This window comes from Rhinoraja longicauda, unplaced genomic scaffold, assembly GCF_053455715.1.
Source record: "Rhinoraja longicauda isolate Sanriku21f unplaced genomic scaffold, sRhiLon1.1 Scf001173, whole genome shotgun sequence".
Lineage (NCBI taxonomy): Eukaryota > Metazoa > Chordata > Chondrichthyes > Rajiformes > Arhynchobatidae > Rhinoraja > Rhinoraja longicauda.
In genome coordinates, this window is record NW_027602389.1 from 1 (window position 1) to 17,300 (window position 17,300).

The window sequence follows — 17,300 nt, forward strand, 5'->3', positions numbered from 1 at the left end:
TGGTATTACCGATCAGTCACTTGACCCAACATGCAATGTTGTAGTATTTTCCTGAGCCGGGATTCGCTTCACTCAGACACGATAAATGTTATGAATTTTAACACTGGCGAATCCTAAATATATTCCACACTCTCTCATTTTTCTTTACCTGCGGAAGAGGATTGGACGCGCATCACAGTTATTTTCTCATGTCATTTTCTTGTTCAATGGATGTGCAATATTGAACATGGCGCTGCGGACCATGAATTAGCGTTGTTGTAGTTACTGGATAATTCCAAGTCACCCTTTCATATCACCGCACAGGCCAAGCTGCAATCACGTTCCAAATCACGTAGTTAGATTTTTTTTCCTTAGGTCTCTTATTTTGTGACCGATGTATATTTCATACAAATATTGACCTGAAAATGCACTAGTTTCTTGGAAATCGAAAAGGAAATAAAACATGATAAATTTTCGGTAAATTTTCAGCAGTTGATCGCATCTACGGATCAGAATAAATAACTATGTATTGGGCAGCCCATCGAGAAGTTATCCATAGGTTCCACAATCCATCGTTATTAATTTAATTACCCCCCCCCCCACCACACACACACACACACACACACACACACAGAAACACACAGATTGGATTCGTCTGCCCATCACCCACATATCGATCCACTCGAGATTCCACCCCCCACCCTGAAATAAGCAATTAACCATTTCCTCCACTCTGGTCACCATACTCGCGTCTGCCTTGGTTCACCACACAAAATGCTGGGGTAAATGAGTGGGTCAGGCAGTATCTGTGCATGACAATTATAGGCTAGGATTCGGTCCAGGTCCCTTCTTCAGACCTCCAGTTTGGCCCTGAAACTGCGCTTACCCATATCTTCCACAGATGCTGCTTGTCCGTCTAATTTAATAAAACGTTTCATGTTTTGCTCAAGATTGCAGCATCAGCAGTTTATGTTCATAAGTTGTAGGAACAGAATTACGCCATTCGGTCCATAGTCTCCTCCGCCATTCAGTCATGGTTGAGCTATCTTTCCTTCTCAACCGCATTCTCTTGCCTTCGCTCCGTAGCCCCAGACACTATTACTAATCAAGAATCTGCCAATAAAACGTTTTCACCCAGACAGTTCTGAATCCGTGGAATTCTCGGCCACAAAAGGCAGTGGAGGCCAATGCCCTGGATGTTTTCAAGGGAGAGTTAGATTTGGCTCTTGGGGCTAAAGGAATCAAGGTATATGGGGGGGGGGTCAGGAACGGGGTACTGATTTTAGATGATCACCCATAATCACATTGAATGGCAGTGCAGGCTCGAAGGGCCGAATGGCCTACTCCTGCACCTATTTTTTCTTATGTTTTTATCCGTTCCAAGTGCCTTGTGCCTAGTAAGCACAAGTTTCATTGTGCCTCCCATTGTCCTTCTTCGTGCTGCGTATAGCTCTGTGCACGTTGTTGTTCTCTTCCAGCCTGCAGGAACAAACGTTTCAGCGCCGGTGAATTTGGAGCCTGATGCTCTCCTGCTCAACACAACGCTCTGTCACCTCCTTTCAGGCTGACGGTTGGTCCGCGAGTCTGAATTTGCCGGATGTAAATGGAAAGCCATGGAAATGCACAGCATCTACATCAGAGTCTGTGAACAAAGGTGCTTCGGAGAGAAACAGTGAAGGGGAGAGCCGACAACCCTATGGTATCATTGATATATTTTCCCATTTCAGGTAGCACCCACCCACTATTCTCCTTCCCATTCCCACCTGTCCACCCCGAATCTCTGCAAATTGGCATTTATTTCATCCCCTGCCCCTTCCACAGATTTACACTGACGGATGGGAATGACTAAACCAAATATTATCTCAATGGAGCGACGGGTGCAGGAGGAGAGTTTTGGCTAATTTATACCCTCTGAAATATCGGGCAGATCCTTTACAGCGGTGAGAATATACAGGCTGGGACACGTGGGACGGATGCATGGAGTACGTGAAGGAGATCAATCTGCGTGGCAGCGTCTCTCAGGGAGATGCCAGGGTGAGTTAATGGTCTACGGTGCATTTGCTTATTTCAGTTGCATCTCCACATGTTTAACACGAGGTCTGCAGGCAGCATAACATGAAACCGGTTTTTGGAGACCGATGTATTTCCGTCAAGGTTAGCCCTTATCATCTCGCTGTCGCTGAAATATCTCGCCAGCACGACCTGGTTACCAACGTGACTTTCAGTGAATGACGTTCTGCTGAGTTTTGGTTGCTTTTATTTTCTGCCGCTGGTTGAGTAGTTGATACGAAGTCAGAGGAAGTGATGGCGCGTCACAGCTACGGTCTTCAAGGGAGCTATGCTGACGATTCCCAGAAACATTTGGAGAGGAGGACGACATCGAATGTGTGAACCTTGTCCAGGCGCAATGCCTTGGGAGATGTTCACCGCCTTCCTGCCATTGTCCGCCTCGCCCTGGAGATGTGTGCTGTTCAGGCACCGAGACTGGAGACCCCGAGCAGGGATCGTTTTGACTACAGGAGTCTAAAGGTCAGTTCTCAGTAACCCGCCTCAGCACAATGCAGGCTGACATCAGGATGCACAGATTGCAATCAAAGATTCCATCTACAAACAACTTCTTGAGCAAATCATCTTAAATGAGGTGTTGAAAACTATCGGCAATTCGATCAGAGTGGGAGCCGCCAGGGTCTCACGTCCTCTTTAGAACCCCTAGCCCCACTCCCTCTCCTCCCCCCTCGAGCCTATCGCGCTCGTCGACGCCCTCAGACACTTCTCTCTCTGTTATCATGCCCGAAGACTATGCTCTCCCCTTTCTCTCAAGAGGGAGCGTGGGGGCCAAGTTCACCATTGGCGGGCAGCTAACGGATATATTCTTACTTTAACCAATTGAATCGTTTCGACGTTAATTCTGATAGATAACGTGTTGGAATTTGCTTGCATTGATTCAGTCACACGTTGTTGACCTGACTGCTCGTCGTGTGCTCTTTGGTACATCTGGGACTTCAACAGCGGGACATACTCCCATTTCATCAAACCTTCGAATAGCCTGTACCACCAACATATGATCCAGGTCAACACACTGGGGTCGTCAAAATACTTTAAAAGGTTACTCCAAATGGTGCGCATATTGGCCATTAAACGCCAATTTAATCTTCGCAGATCCATTTTATCTGGATTACCGACCATAGTGGCATTTCATCCTTGAAGCACCATCTCCGTTCTCCCCCTTGCAAACTGTACTTCGTTTTTCCAGCCTCGTTTTCCATTCGTGGCCATGGGCGTGCAATTCCAAATCTGTGCAGGTTTTTCTCCACATCTGGCTGAACATCTTAGGCCTGGTTTACATTCATGACACAGAACAGAAGCTCCTCTGAAGCCTTTCGAATTGTTGACGCGGCGTCAATCTAAATTAAAGATTAGGACAGGATAGGAACAACTACCGCCCAGCATGTCTGCGCCGATCATGATGCCAACAAATCTGATCTCAACTGCGTGCATACGATTTGTGTACCTCCATTGTCTGTCTGTTCATGTGCCGCTAAATTCCTCCTAAATGTTGCCATCGTATCTACGTCTACCACCTCCCCAGGGCGCGCATCCAGGCACCTGCCACTCTGTGTAAAGAAGAACTGTCCTCGACAATCTAATTTAAACTCTCTTCTACTCACTTTATAACCTTTCAATTTAGCAATTAACTTTCTCTTGCTGATAATATATGCATAAAATGCCTTGGACTTCTCCTTTATTGTACTTGCCAGGAAACGTTCATGGCCTTCTTGTTTAAATTCTTTTCTGCTTCCTTTATATTCGGCTGCTTTCCGTTTCCTAACTTTGCAAATGCTTCTGTTTTGATGAAGCTTACAATACTTCTTATCATTCAAGGTTTACAATTTTGCCATCGTGTCCTCATTCTAATTTGGTTCTGAACTCTAATTATCTGTCTTTCAAAGGATTCCCACCAATCAGATGAGATACACTGAAAAGGCCAGTTCAACTGGTGGTGCAGCGGTAGAGTTGCAGCCTTATAGCGCTTGCAGCGCAGGAGACCCGTGTTCGATCCCGACTACAGGTGCTGTCTGTATAACTCCAATGTCCTATTTAGCACAATTACCTCTGTCATATGTCCCGCCCCCAGTACCAGCTCAGTTGGGTCCCCTGCTAAGTGCGAAGAATTCGCTAAATTTTTCACCAACAAAGTTGAGAACATTAGAATGAACATTTCCCCTCCCACCCGTGACCTAGCTGTCTCACTAGTCTGTTCGTCTAAATTGGACTGCTTCCAACCCGTCACTCTATCCTCCCTTGCAAAGCTTGTCTCCGCTATGAAACCTGCAACCTGCCCCCTTGATCCTGCCCCCACTGCCCTTCTGAAGGATGTCATTGCAATAGCCGGTCCCAGCATCCTCTCTATTATCAACAGTTCTCTGGCCACTGGCACTGTTCCAACCAGTTTCAAGCACGCGGTGGTCCAGCCCCTACTGAAAAAACCTAACCTAGACCCCACCTTGCCTAGCAACTACAGACCCATTTCCAAACTGCCATTCCTGTCAAAAGTCCTTGAAAAGGCAATTCTAAACCAATTAGTGCCCTTCCTGCACCAAAACACCATCCTGGAAAGTTTCCAGTCAGGTTTCAGAGCCCACCACAGCACAGAGTCTGCCTTGTTGAAGGTACACAACGACCTGCTTCTCGCCATCGACACCGGCGACTGTGCAATCCTGCTCCTTCTCGACCTCAGCGCAGCGTTCGATACAGTGGACCACACCATCCTTATTGACCGTCTCCGGTACGCGGTTGGCATTGATGGCACTGCCCTGAGCTGGTTCGCTTCGTACCTCAAAGATAGGAGTTTCGCCATCAACATAGGCAGTTATTCCTCTGCTCCAGCTAGCCTCTCCTGCGGAGTTCGAGAAGGCTCCATCCTAGGCCCCATTCTCTTCTCTCTATACATGCTCCCCCTTGGCCAAATCATTCAAAGGCACGGCATTTCTTTCCACTGCTATGCCGATGACACTCAGCTTTACCTCCCCCTGAAACCCAACAACCAGTCAAATTTAAACAGCCCCTCACACTGCCTTGAGGACATAAAATGTTGGATGGCACAGAACTTCCTCCAATTAAATGAGAGCAAGTCTGAGGTCATCCTATTCGCCCCCCCCCCCCCCCCCCACTCCATCAAATTGATAACAGGCAGTCTTGGAAGTCTATCCTGCCTAGTCAAACCGCATGTCAAAAACCTCGGCATGATATTTGACTGCATTAAAATTTGATAAGCAAGTCAACGCTGTGGTAAAAGCCAGCTTCTTCCAACTTCGAACCATAGCTAAAATCAAACCTTTCCTCCAATTCGACGACACAGAAAAAATCATTCACGCTTTCATTTCCTCCCGCCTAGTCTACTGCAACTCCCTATACACTGGGATCAGCCAATCTTCCCTGTCCCGCCTGCAACTGGTCCAAAACGCCGCAGCGAGACTCCTGACGGGTACCCGTAAAAGGGACCACATCACCCCGATTCTGGCCTCTCTCCACTGGCTCCCTGTACGGTACAGAATCAACTTCAAGCTCCTCCTATTCACGTATAAAGCCCTAAATGGACACTCCAGGTCCCTCAGGTCGGCCGACTTGGGGCTACTCACTATCCCGCGGTCTAGGCTTAAGCTCAGGGGTGACCGCGCTTTTGCGGTTGCAGCTCCTAGACTGTGGAACAGCATCCCTCTCCCCATCAGAACTGCCCCCTCCATCGACTCCTTTAAGTCCAGGCTCAAAACCTATTTATACTCCCTAGCGTTTGAGGCTCATGGAGGAGGCGCTGTGAACTGTTTGCGTGCTACTGTATGTTTCATTTTTTTCCCATTGGAACCTAATCAGATGTACAGCACTTTGGTCAACGTGGGTTGTTTTTAAATGTGCTATACAAATAAAATTGACTTGACTTGACTTGACTTGTATGAGGTTTGTACGTGGAGGACTCGGCGTGGGAGGACCGCCGTGAAGAACATTGAAGGATCCGGCGTTGGGGATACCGCCGTGAGGGACGGTGGGAGAACAAAGGGGGACCCGGCGTGGGGAAGAGACGGGACTCTAGTTTTAGAAACCTCTTCCCAGGAGATATGCCTGCGTTTGTTTGGTTTGTTTGTTTGTTTGTTTGTTCGGTCGTTCCGATGAAGTCGCTGTTCATACGGCAGACAGCCACAAATCGCTTGTCTTTTTCTTATTTTTCAGTTTTAATTAAATTTTCATTTCAAGTTTTTCGTGTACCTTGTTGTGTATTATAACTGTTTGCAGACCAAGTTCCGCCCGGGGATGAACAAAGTTCGTTCGTATCGTATCGTATCGTAAACGGGAAATCCTCAGTGCTCCCTTTATCCTGTTCAGTTACAGGTGCGGGAAGAGGGGGCATCGCCCGTCAGTGGTATTTAAGGTGAAGCGTGGTAACGATCAAGGCATTGAGAGCAATTGGGAACTGGTATATAATGAGACACGTGGCCAGAGTAGATCAGGAATGAGCAAATTCAATGACAGGATAGGTTTGAACGGCCGAGTGGCCAATTCTACGCCAATTTCTTTCATGACCCGCGGGTGGGCAATTGAAAATGGACTGCGATGTCAGAAGAACTGTTAGTGGTTCGGTTTCAGTGTTTTAAAACTGCTATATATAGAACATAGAGCACTACGCGACAGTAACATGGTTTTCGGACCAAAATATCTGTCAACCATGTCAAGATAAGCCAATCTATTTTGTCTATAAACAATCCATTCTACTCCATTCCCAGCATATACATGTGCTTATCCAGAAGCTTTTTAAATGTCATTATCATCTTGGGATCACCCACCACTTTTGACAGCGTTCCAGCGACTCAACGTGCGCTGTGTAACTGTCCCCGCACGCCTCCATTTACCACTCGCACACATTGAAGCTGTGTCCTCTAGTCTTTGACACTTCCACTCAGAGGGGCATTTTTGACGAGTTTCCCTGTTGTAGGCGCATTGATCGTCATTGCGGAGATTACTCGACAACAATAGTCATGTTGCAGTACAGCACACAGTCCTAGCAGAGAGAGTGGTATCGGCGTCGGTTTATTATTGTCACCAGATACTTCGTTCGCGGTCTCTGCAGTTAAGTCGTGCCATTCATGAGAACAACCAAACCATAGACTAATGAAACAGGTAGTGCAAAGGGAAAGACAACCAGGGTGCAAGGATGTTACATCTGGAGAGAAAGTGAAGATTTAACAAATTGCAGGCATCCCAATGGGTAGGTTGGGAAATCAGAACTACACCCGCATCGAGACAAGATGGAGCGAACATGTGATGGACATTGAGAGCGGTTTTGGTGTTCATATTCGCGGATCATTGAGGTTTAAGGCAGGTGGATCGGAGAGCGGAAGATCCACAAAATATTTCATTTTACCGACCTGCGAGGTTATTCTTCAATAGGAACTGGGTGGATTGGCGGATAATATGCTGAACCTGACAGAAAAGGGACGAGAAACTTCATCTACCCACATCCTTCGCAGATTCTTCCTAACCGATGTATTAATAAAACATTTGGCGTTTCGCTCAAATTTCTTGCGTCTGCAGTTCTTTGTGTCTACATTTGCCCTTACTGCGTGTAGCTGACTGCGTGGACTGCGTGTAGCTCTGTCCACTTCATTGCTCGCTTCCAGACTTCAGAGACAGCTACCTCAACGCTGAGCACGAATTGAAGCCTGGTGCTCTCCTACAGTACAATATCTTGCCCCCGCCTCACAGACTGTGCCTGAACTCACGGGTCTGAATTTACCAGATGCAAATATAAAGCAATGGAAATACATAGCATTTACATCAGGGCCTGTACACAGAAGAGCTCCAGTGAGAAATAGTAAAGAGAAAAGCCTATACAACCCTATATTATGAACAATGAATGCTCCCTTTTTTTTGCTTATAATATATCCATAAAATGCCGTGGTCTTCTCCTTACTACCATTTGCCAAGAACCTTTCATGGCCTCTTTTAGCGCCCCCAGTCGTTTGTTTACGTTTCTTTCCCCCTTCATTATATTCACCTGGTACCAGTTTCTTAACTTTGCATACGCTTCCTTTTATTGACGAAGAGTATAATATCTCTAGAACTTATTGAATTATGATCATTGTCCTCAAAATGCGAAACCTTTCAAATATAATCACCTGATCGGACGCATTCCCAATATGTTTTAGTGCTGTCCCATCCCGAGTTTGACTACACAGAGGCATCTAACCATTTCAGTTCTATCAGAAACTCAATCTTCAAGTGAGTTCCAGTCAAAATTGGAAAAGTGGAAATCACCAATTACAATAACACTTTTGTTCTACATCTTTTCACGATCTGCCTGCATATAATTGGGTGACCTAAAAATATAACTCCATCAGACGTCTGTGGAGGCCAAGTCATCGGGTATTTTTAAGGCGGAGAATGACAGATTTTTGATTGGTAATGGTGGAAACGTTATGGGGAGAAAGCTGGAGAATGAGGTTGTGATAGAAAGATAGGTGAGTCGTGACTGAATGGCGGACTAGATTCGTTGTGCTCAATTGCCTAACTTACTTCCATTACTTACTAATTCATGAATTGATGAACGCACAACCACACACATATACGAATCTACACACACGCACACACAAACATATACCCACACATTCACAAATACTCACGCACGCGCGCACAACACCGCACAATCATACATATATACGAATCTACACACACACAAACGCACACTCGCTCACTCTCACACACACACACATACACACGCGGGCGCGCGCAAACACACAAACACACACACACACACACGCGCGCGCGCGCGCGCGCGGAAAGAAACTTGTTTGTTCAAGAGAGTGTGACTAATATTGGGGTTGCGTCATTCTCCCGTCCCCACTGGGGAGTTGGTGGGAGTATTAAAGAACATCCGAACTGCGCTATCGCTCCATTGTGTTCCTGAACTTCACTGGGACAATCAGATGGAACAGGCCCCAGTTATATACGTCAATGAAATTAGCTATCCGATCCTGGCTGCGTTTGGTATCCCTGGTAAGCTGTGATGAGATTGTTTAATGCTTTCTCCTGACAGACCGTGATTACTCTGACTGCCTGTTCCATCCTCTCCTGCACTTTACAGTAATCTGATGTGCGATCAACACAGAAATTGTAACTTCAGACGCAGTGCATCGGCGTCAGCGGGCAAAAATGGAGGGAATAGGAGATATGTGGACAGATGTCCAAAGAGTGGACATCACGGGGATTTAATGCGGTGTTTTTAAAGGAGGAATGAAAACGCAAACTCGAGCTTAAAGAGCACATGATGTTGTGATAATTAATATGATGAGTTTCTGAAGAATGCAGCATTGAAAGAGCCTCGTCTTACTAACACTAAGTGGTTCTTGTGATTCGCTTCGCTGAGGGCTGTCGCGCTACGCGACATTCAATCGTAACTTTAGCTCCATTACATCAGTGGTTCCATTTAAATATTAATTTCACTGTACTTTGCTCTTCCCCCAGCGAACGGGCTGACGGCTGCGATCCTGTACCGGGGTAAGTGCGGGCTCTCGAAAGGAATCACTCGGTACATGGTGGCGATGGCAATCTCCAACCTCCTCGTTCTCATCTTTCACGTGTTAATTCATAAAATCTACATGTACTATATCCCCAACTCCTTCCTGTCCCTCAGCGCAATTTGTCCTTCCAATATATACCTGCGGGTCGTTACTCTGGACTATTCCGTCTGGTTAACCATGTCCTTCACCTTTGACCGTTTTGTCAGCATTTGCTGCCCGAAGCTGAGACTCACCTATTGTACGGATCGGACGGCCGTCACGGTTATTGTGTCCTTGTGCGCGCTGAGCTGCTTGAAGTACATCCCCTTTAACTTCATGTACCAGCCACGCTTCACCGTGGATAGTGTGAAATGGGGGTGCCGACCCAAACGCGCCTACTTCATGTCCGATTGGTGGTTGGTTTTTACGTGGATGTGTAGCATCTCTCTCCCCTTGCTACCCTTCCTAATAATCCTATTGTTCAACGGACTGACGGTCAAAAACATCATAGCGGCCAACAGAGTCCGTCGTCGCCTGAAGGCAGTGGATGGCAAGGACACGGAGGCGGATAATCGGCGGAAGTCCATCGTTTTACTGTTCACCGTGTCCGGCGCCTTCATACTGCTTTGGACAACGATCGCTGTAACTTTCAACCGCACTCGGGTCACTGTGAACTTCGTGGGTGTGGATCACTCAAGCCCATCTTACATCGCCTATGAGGTTGGGGTCATGCTCACACACGTCAGCTCCAGCGCCAACACGTGGATCTACGGGATGACACAGAGGAAATTTAGACAGGAGGTGAAGAACGCATTTACACATTTAACGAGTATTATCGTTAAACTCATGACACCGGCGCGCCAGTTGCCTAGAACTGGAGGTGGGATATGACGCAGCCCATCAATCTATTATCTCACATGATCGTGCTGTTCGGTGAATTTGGTTCCATACAGAGCGGGCATGTTGGGCAGGACACTTCGTGGAATAAAATGTTATCCCAATGTCCAAGTTATTTTAACTTGCTAGCCCCGATATATTTCCCATGTAGCGCGCTCGCAACACCTGTTCAAGGCGAGTTCATGCGTGACTTATTTGTTCTTCTAACATCAATATCCGGCACATCCTTTTTGCCCCAAATCCATATGATCCACAACTTCAATATCAACCTACATGCTTCCCCCTCTCTTTGTTGTGTAGTACGTGAATGTGCATTCACCCCCCCCCCTCCAGCGTGTGCCCTCTCCATCCCTCCCCTTCCCGTTTTACCCACGAGTCTGACTGTCCTCGATTATATAATCTCTGTTTGCTTTGTTGTCACCTTCTCCTAGCTAACAATGATCTATTCTACATTTTCCTTGAGCTGCATCCCCTTTGATGTCACATTCTCACTCCTTGCACCTCCTTATCTCTGTGTCGCCCTCTCCCCTGACGTTTTGTCTGAAGAAGGGTCTCGACTCGAAACGTCACCCATCTCTTCTCTCCAGAGACGCTGCATTTCCCGCTGAGTTTCTCCAGCATTTTGTGTCCAATGTCTGTGTAAACCGCCATCCGCAGTTCCTTCCTGCACCTTTCCATCTATATTTCTTCCTCTGGCTCCATATTTTTACGCCTCCTGTATCCTTAGCTCCTTCTTTCACACTTTCTCTCTTTTGATCTCTGGAATTTGTACCCATCCGAAATTCATTGTTGGTGCATTTACTGTGGGTGTCCGGATAACACGGCCGTTGCGTCCTGCTCCGCGTTGCTCTGGGTAGCTAACGGTTCTCTACAACAGGTAGCTGCAACATTAACCTACGTTCCTTTGTGTTATATTCCTCGGTTTAAATGTACGCTCTAGTGAAATAGAACGATTAAAATTGATTAATCTTTGCATCGACATCGATATTTTGAGGGAAATAAATGCATTGTATTAAAATCGCTGTGTCTGTAAACCTACCTTAGTTATTTTCGAATCCTGTGACAGGTAATCCGTTCATGGGTGAGTAGTGGCTAAGTTTAAACGTTAAAGAAGATGTGCGGGGAAAGTGCGGAAGAGTGTTTTGAATATCGACAGGTCTGGATATTGGGGGAAAGTACTTAATTGAGGCATTGTTCCTTAGATTATATGTCGAAATCAACACGCCTTATGATCAAAGTGCAGGATCAGCATTTCCCATTGAGGATGAGAGATAAGGATGGCAATTTAAGGGTCAGTGGTTGACGAATAGTGTTGTAAAAGCTCACGAAGGAGGATTGTCAGGTTTAAGAAGGAGGCATTAGACGCGGCTTTGCAGGAATATAAAGCGAGTCGGAAACTCAAGCGGACAATTAGAGCGGCCAGAAGGGGCATGAAATGTATCGCGAGGCAGAATAAGGAACGTCCCATGATTTCTTACACGTCCGTTAGAACTAAGGGAATGGCTGGGAGGGGAAGGTGGGAACATTCAAAGATCAAGGAGGGATTTATACGTCGAATCGGATAATGTCGGTGAGGAAATATAGCAGTACTTTGCATCGGTATTCACCCAGGAGAAGGGCTTGGAGGATAGCAAGTGTAGATAATACAAATATGTTAAGGCAGTTTATGATCGAGAAGTGGTGGTGCGGAAGAAATACCTAGTGAAAACCAAGGGACTATTATCCGTTGAGCTTCACGTCAATGGCAAGGAAGCTATTGGAGGGATTTCATCAAAACAGGAATTACTCTTATTTGAACGAGAATAGGCCAATTAAGGTTAGTCCTCACCGCTTTAATCCGGGCGATTAAGGTGTACAGGATTCAAGATGACTTGGTCGTATGGATTCGGTACCGTCTTATTGGGAATGTTGGAATGTAGATTTTCTGGCTGGAGCTCTGTGACAAGTGAAGTACCGCAGCGAACGGAGCTGGGACCTCTGCTGTTTGTGATATTTGTGACGATGACCACCATCGTATCTGCTTTCACCACCGCCCTCGGCAGCGCGTCCCAGCCTTCCAGGAGCATAAATCATAGAACAGTGCAGTACATGAGATAGGCACATCGGTATGGAGGAAATAAAGGTACATGGAACACAAGCAGGCTGAGGACTAGAGAGGCATAGAGTCGTAGAGTGATACAGGTCCTTCGGCCCAACTTGCCCACACCTGCCAACATGTCCCAGCTACATTATTTCCACCTGCCTGCGTTTAGACAATAGACTATAGATGCAGGAGTAGGCCATTCGTCCCTTGGAGCGACCACCGCCATTCAATGTGATCATGGTTGATCATCTACAATCAGTACCCCGGTTCTGCCTTCTCTCCCATATCCCTTTGACTCCGCTATCTTTAAGAGATCTATCTAATTCTCCCATGAAAGCATCCAAAGAATTGGCCTCCACTGCCGTCTGTGACAGAGAATTCCACAGATTCACAACTCTCTGGATGAAAAAGGTTTTCCTCATCTCCGTTCTAAATGGCCTACCCTTTATTCTTAAACTGTGACCCCTGGTTCTGGACTCCCCCACATCGAGAACATGTTTCCTGCCTCTAACGTGTCCAACCCCTTAATAATCTTCTATGTTTCTAAAAGATCCCCTCTCATCTTTCGAAATTCCAGTTAATAGAAGCCCAGTCGCTCCATTCTTTCAACATATGACAGTCCCGCCATCCCGGGAATTAACCTCGTGAACTTTGAGCCTCACCGCGGGGCCGTGGACTTAAAGCCTTGCACTGTCCAGTGCTTGAGCATCAGGCACATGAGCACATGCGCACACACACACAATCACACTCACAAACACGAATCTACACACACAACCCCATGAAATTACAACATACACACTGACACGAATCTGCACATAAATACCCACTGACAGATACACGAACTGGAATGTAGACAGACAAACACATGCGAATATGACTATATGAACATATGCTCACACATACAAAGACAAATCTACATGTGAACATACATAAACAAACACAATCTCTCTCTCTCTCTCTCTCTCTCTCTCTCTCTCTCTCTCTCTCTCTCTCTCTCTCTCTCTCTCTCCCTCTCTCTCTCTCTCTCTCTCTCTCTCGCTCGCTCTTTCCCCCTCTCTCTCGTGCCAAGGGAAGAAAACTTGCAATCAGTCGGCCTTGGAAACTTGCAATCAGTCCGCGATCTCCAAATACTAACTCCACTTCCCATTCCCATACACCCTTTCTGTCCTGGGGCTCCTCCACTGTCAGAGTGAGGTAACAAGCGAATTAGCGGAATAACATCTCATATATCGCTTGGGAAGCTTACACCCCAGCGGTTCCCAGCCACAGGTGAAATACCAGAATATTGGGAAGTTATGCATTTATTCTAGAGGGTCTAAACGGTAAAACCTTGGAACTAACGGCCAGTGCTCTACGTAGGTGGTCAGAAAGTTATCGGAAATGATTCCGAGAGACAATATCGACCGGCAGTTGGAAAAACAAGGACTGATTAGGGGTAGTCAGCGTGAGAGGGAAATCGGTGGTTGGCCCTAGTTTTGTTTTTCCACTTTTGCAGCGACTCCCTGCGCATTATCCAGAGGCCAATTAACCTAAAATACGCACGTCTTTCGGATATGGGAGGGAACCGGATCACCCGGACAAAGCCCTTGCTGAGGCAGCGTGAGGTATAAATGGAGTCAATGGAAGGGAGGTTGGTTTGTGTGATGGTCTGGGCTGCGTCCACAATTCGCTGCAATTTCTTGCGGTCTTGGATGGAGCTGTTACCGGACCAAGCTGTGAAGCATCCTGATAAAATGCTTTATATGGTGCATCTGTAGAAGTTGTTGAGAGTTGCAGGTGACATGCCAAACGCCCTAGGCCTTCTATGGAAGTAGAGGCGTTGGTGTGTGTGCTTTCTTGGTAGTTGTTTCAATATGGCTGGTCCAGAAGTTGGAATTAAAGGCAGTTAAATACAACCTACACCTGTTGTAACTTCATGCTCCACTTGGAGTTTGCCTCTGACCACGGTATCCCTTCTCTTACTCGAGTTCTGCCAACTTGTAGTTGCTATTTGTCTGTGCGTGTCCTTATTCTTCCCTTTTAATCTTTTTTCAAATTAGGTTTCCTGCGATCACAGCACCTTTCTAAATCAGTTATACCATCCCTCTGCAGTGTGGTAACCTTCCTCCGAGCACACGGGAGTTTGCTTTAATGACCCTGCACTGGTCCCATCCTTTCCAGCCATGCAGTAATCTGAAACAATTAATTCAGCGCCATTTCTCAAATTCCACTCCAGCTATTCCCCATTTCTACCCACATAGTCTGCCGTGTGCCATCGGCGTCAAATCAGTGAGAAATCACTTCATTATCCAGTCTCCCTAGCATGTGCCAGCAAAACAACACTCTTCAGTTCAGTTTAGTTTATTGTCACGTGCACCGAGGTACAGTGAAAAGCTTTTGTTGTGTGCTAACCAGTCAGTGGAAAGACCATACATGATTACAATCGAGCCATTTATAGTTTACAGATACATGATAAGGTAACAACGTTTAGTGCAAGGCAAATCCAGTATCGTCCGATCAAAGATAGTCTGAGGGTCACCAATGAGGTAGATAGTAGTTCAGGACCAAAGGTAATAGAGCAGAGCCAGATAGACCACTCGACCCTAAAAACCGTAGTAGGTCATGGCGCCAGTTTAGTCGGCAGAAACTTGCAGAAACATTTAAAAAGAAAAATAACAAAAATCTGTGAATTGAGAGATGAGATATATTCTGCATTTTTATGGTATCATCACACATACTGTTCCCCAAAACACTGATTACACTGCGAGAGGCTTCACGAAAGGCGGGTTTTGCTTACTAAAATGGCGGATGTCACGCTCCTTTGCGTACTGCACTTCAGTATAGGCAATTTCGACGGAGTGGTTCATCTTGCTCCTCTAGTATCTTTGTTCAGGACTGCTCTCCAGTTGTGGTCGGATGATTCGCTGCCTGATAACAGGGAAGAAACTGTTCCTGAATCTGGAGGTTTTGCGTTTTCACACTTCTATAATAGTGCCCTTTCTACCCATGTCATTGGCGCAATTTGTTCTATTTGTCCATCCCAAAATTGATGCTGTCTTATGTCCTGATAAAGTTCTATCTGCCAGTGGTCCTCTCAACTTAGCAGCTGATCCACGCACCTTTCTATCCTTCCATACTCTCTCCTTCGCTATCCAGTAGCCACCAATTTCCGCGCCACCAGTAGGTCCACCAACGTTCACATTCAAGCCATTTATGTAACTAATGCAACAATGCTCCCACTGCCCTTTGCAGTACTCCGTTGATACTCCTGTCAGAGAAACAGCTCTAGCAATCTCTTCCTTTGCTCCCCATAAAACCTCGGATAGATCTATTTATATTCACCGTTATATCTGATTCAACTGAAATCAGCTCCCTCTTAATTCAGGACTTTAATTCAAAAACTACACTTATCCTTTCCGATAACCATCTTTAAACATACAGAATTGTGGTCATTGTTCCCAAAGTGTTCCCAATTGACATTTGGGACCACCTGCCCAATTCCCAACAAAGTGTGGAGTACTGATCTCTCGAAGGACTCTCTGTTTAATGACCATAAATGAATATTAAATTCTGCCCTATTTCAGCGCCTTGCACTAAAGCAAGCCCTCGCTATCAGAGAAGTGTAAAACCACTCACTACTATCACCCTAGTGCTTTTACACCGTTCTGCGATTTATGTACATATGTTCCTTCAAGTAGTGCTGAATATTGGGTGAGTTATAGCATAATCCGTGCATAATATTAGACTCAGGAAGCATTTAAGTTAGTGAAATACACACAAGCATCTCAAAAAAGGTACACAAAATACACATATAAAATAAGGTACATTTCAAACAACGGGCATGACCACCAAAATTAAAATCTTCTTTTCTCAGCATATCCCGAACTAAATCTTAATAATAGGCGACACGGTGGCGCAGCGGTAGAATAGCTGCCTTATAGTGAATGCAGCGCCAGATACCCGGGTTCGATCCCGACTACGGGTGCTGTCTGTATGGAGTTTGTACGTTCTCCCCATGACATGCATGGGTTTTCTCCGAGTTCTTCGGCTTCGTCATGTCGTCACAGACATTGCAGGCTGAAGGGCCTGTTCATGTGCTGTAGTGTAGTATGTACTAAGTCTAAGAAGCTGGTTGATTGTTCAGGAATATTTCCATCTTGCCCAAAGTTTGTTCCAGGGAGAATGCCTTATTTCAAGCTTAGTGTGAATGGCAGTTAGTGGCCAAACACTCATTTCACCCCCTGGCCATCGGGAAGATGTTACAGGAGCCTGAAAACTGCATCGTCCAGTTTCAGAAACAGCCTCTTCCCTGCAGCCATTCGAATTAAACACTACAACCTCAAATAAGCGCTGGTACAGAGACTATTATTGTTACTATAGCACTATTATTGGAGTTTTTTTGTGTGTACGTGTGTGTGCGTGTATAAATATGTATGTATTTGTGAGTATGTGTATATCTACACACACTGCACTTTTTATTTCTCTCTCGTTTATTACATTGCTTACAGTGTACTATGTTTACATATTCTGTTGTGCTGCTGCAAGAAATAATTTCATTGTCCTATCTGGAACACACAGGTATGACAATGTCTTGACTCTTGACCCTCTGCTTATGGAGAATGAGGAGCAGGTCTCCACATCAGCAGAGTTAATGAATTGAAGTAACTGCAATATACTCCTTGTTTTTCACCAATCACAGTGCTCACCTAAGTGGGCTGTTGATTGATTTATTGGACAGATGCATCATGGAAACAGCCCCTTTAGCCCACTGTGTCCATGCCAACCGCCAGTTACACCACTTCTATGTTATCTCC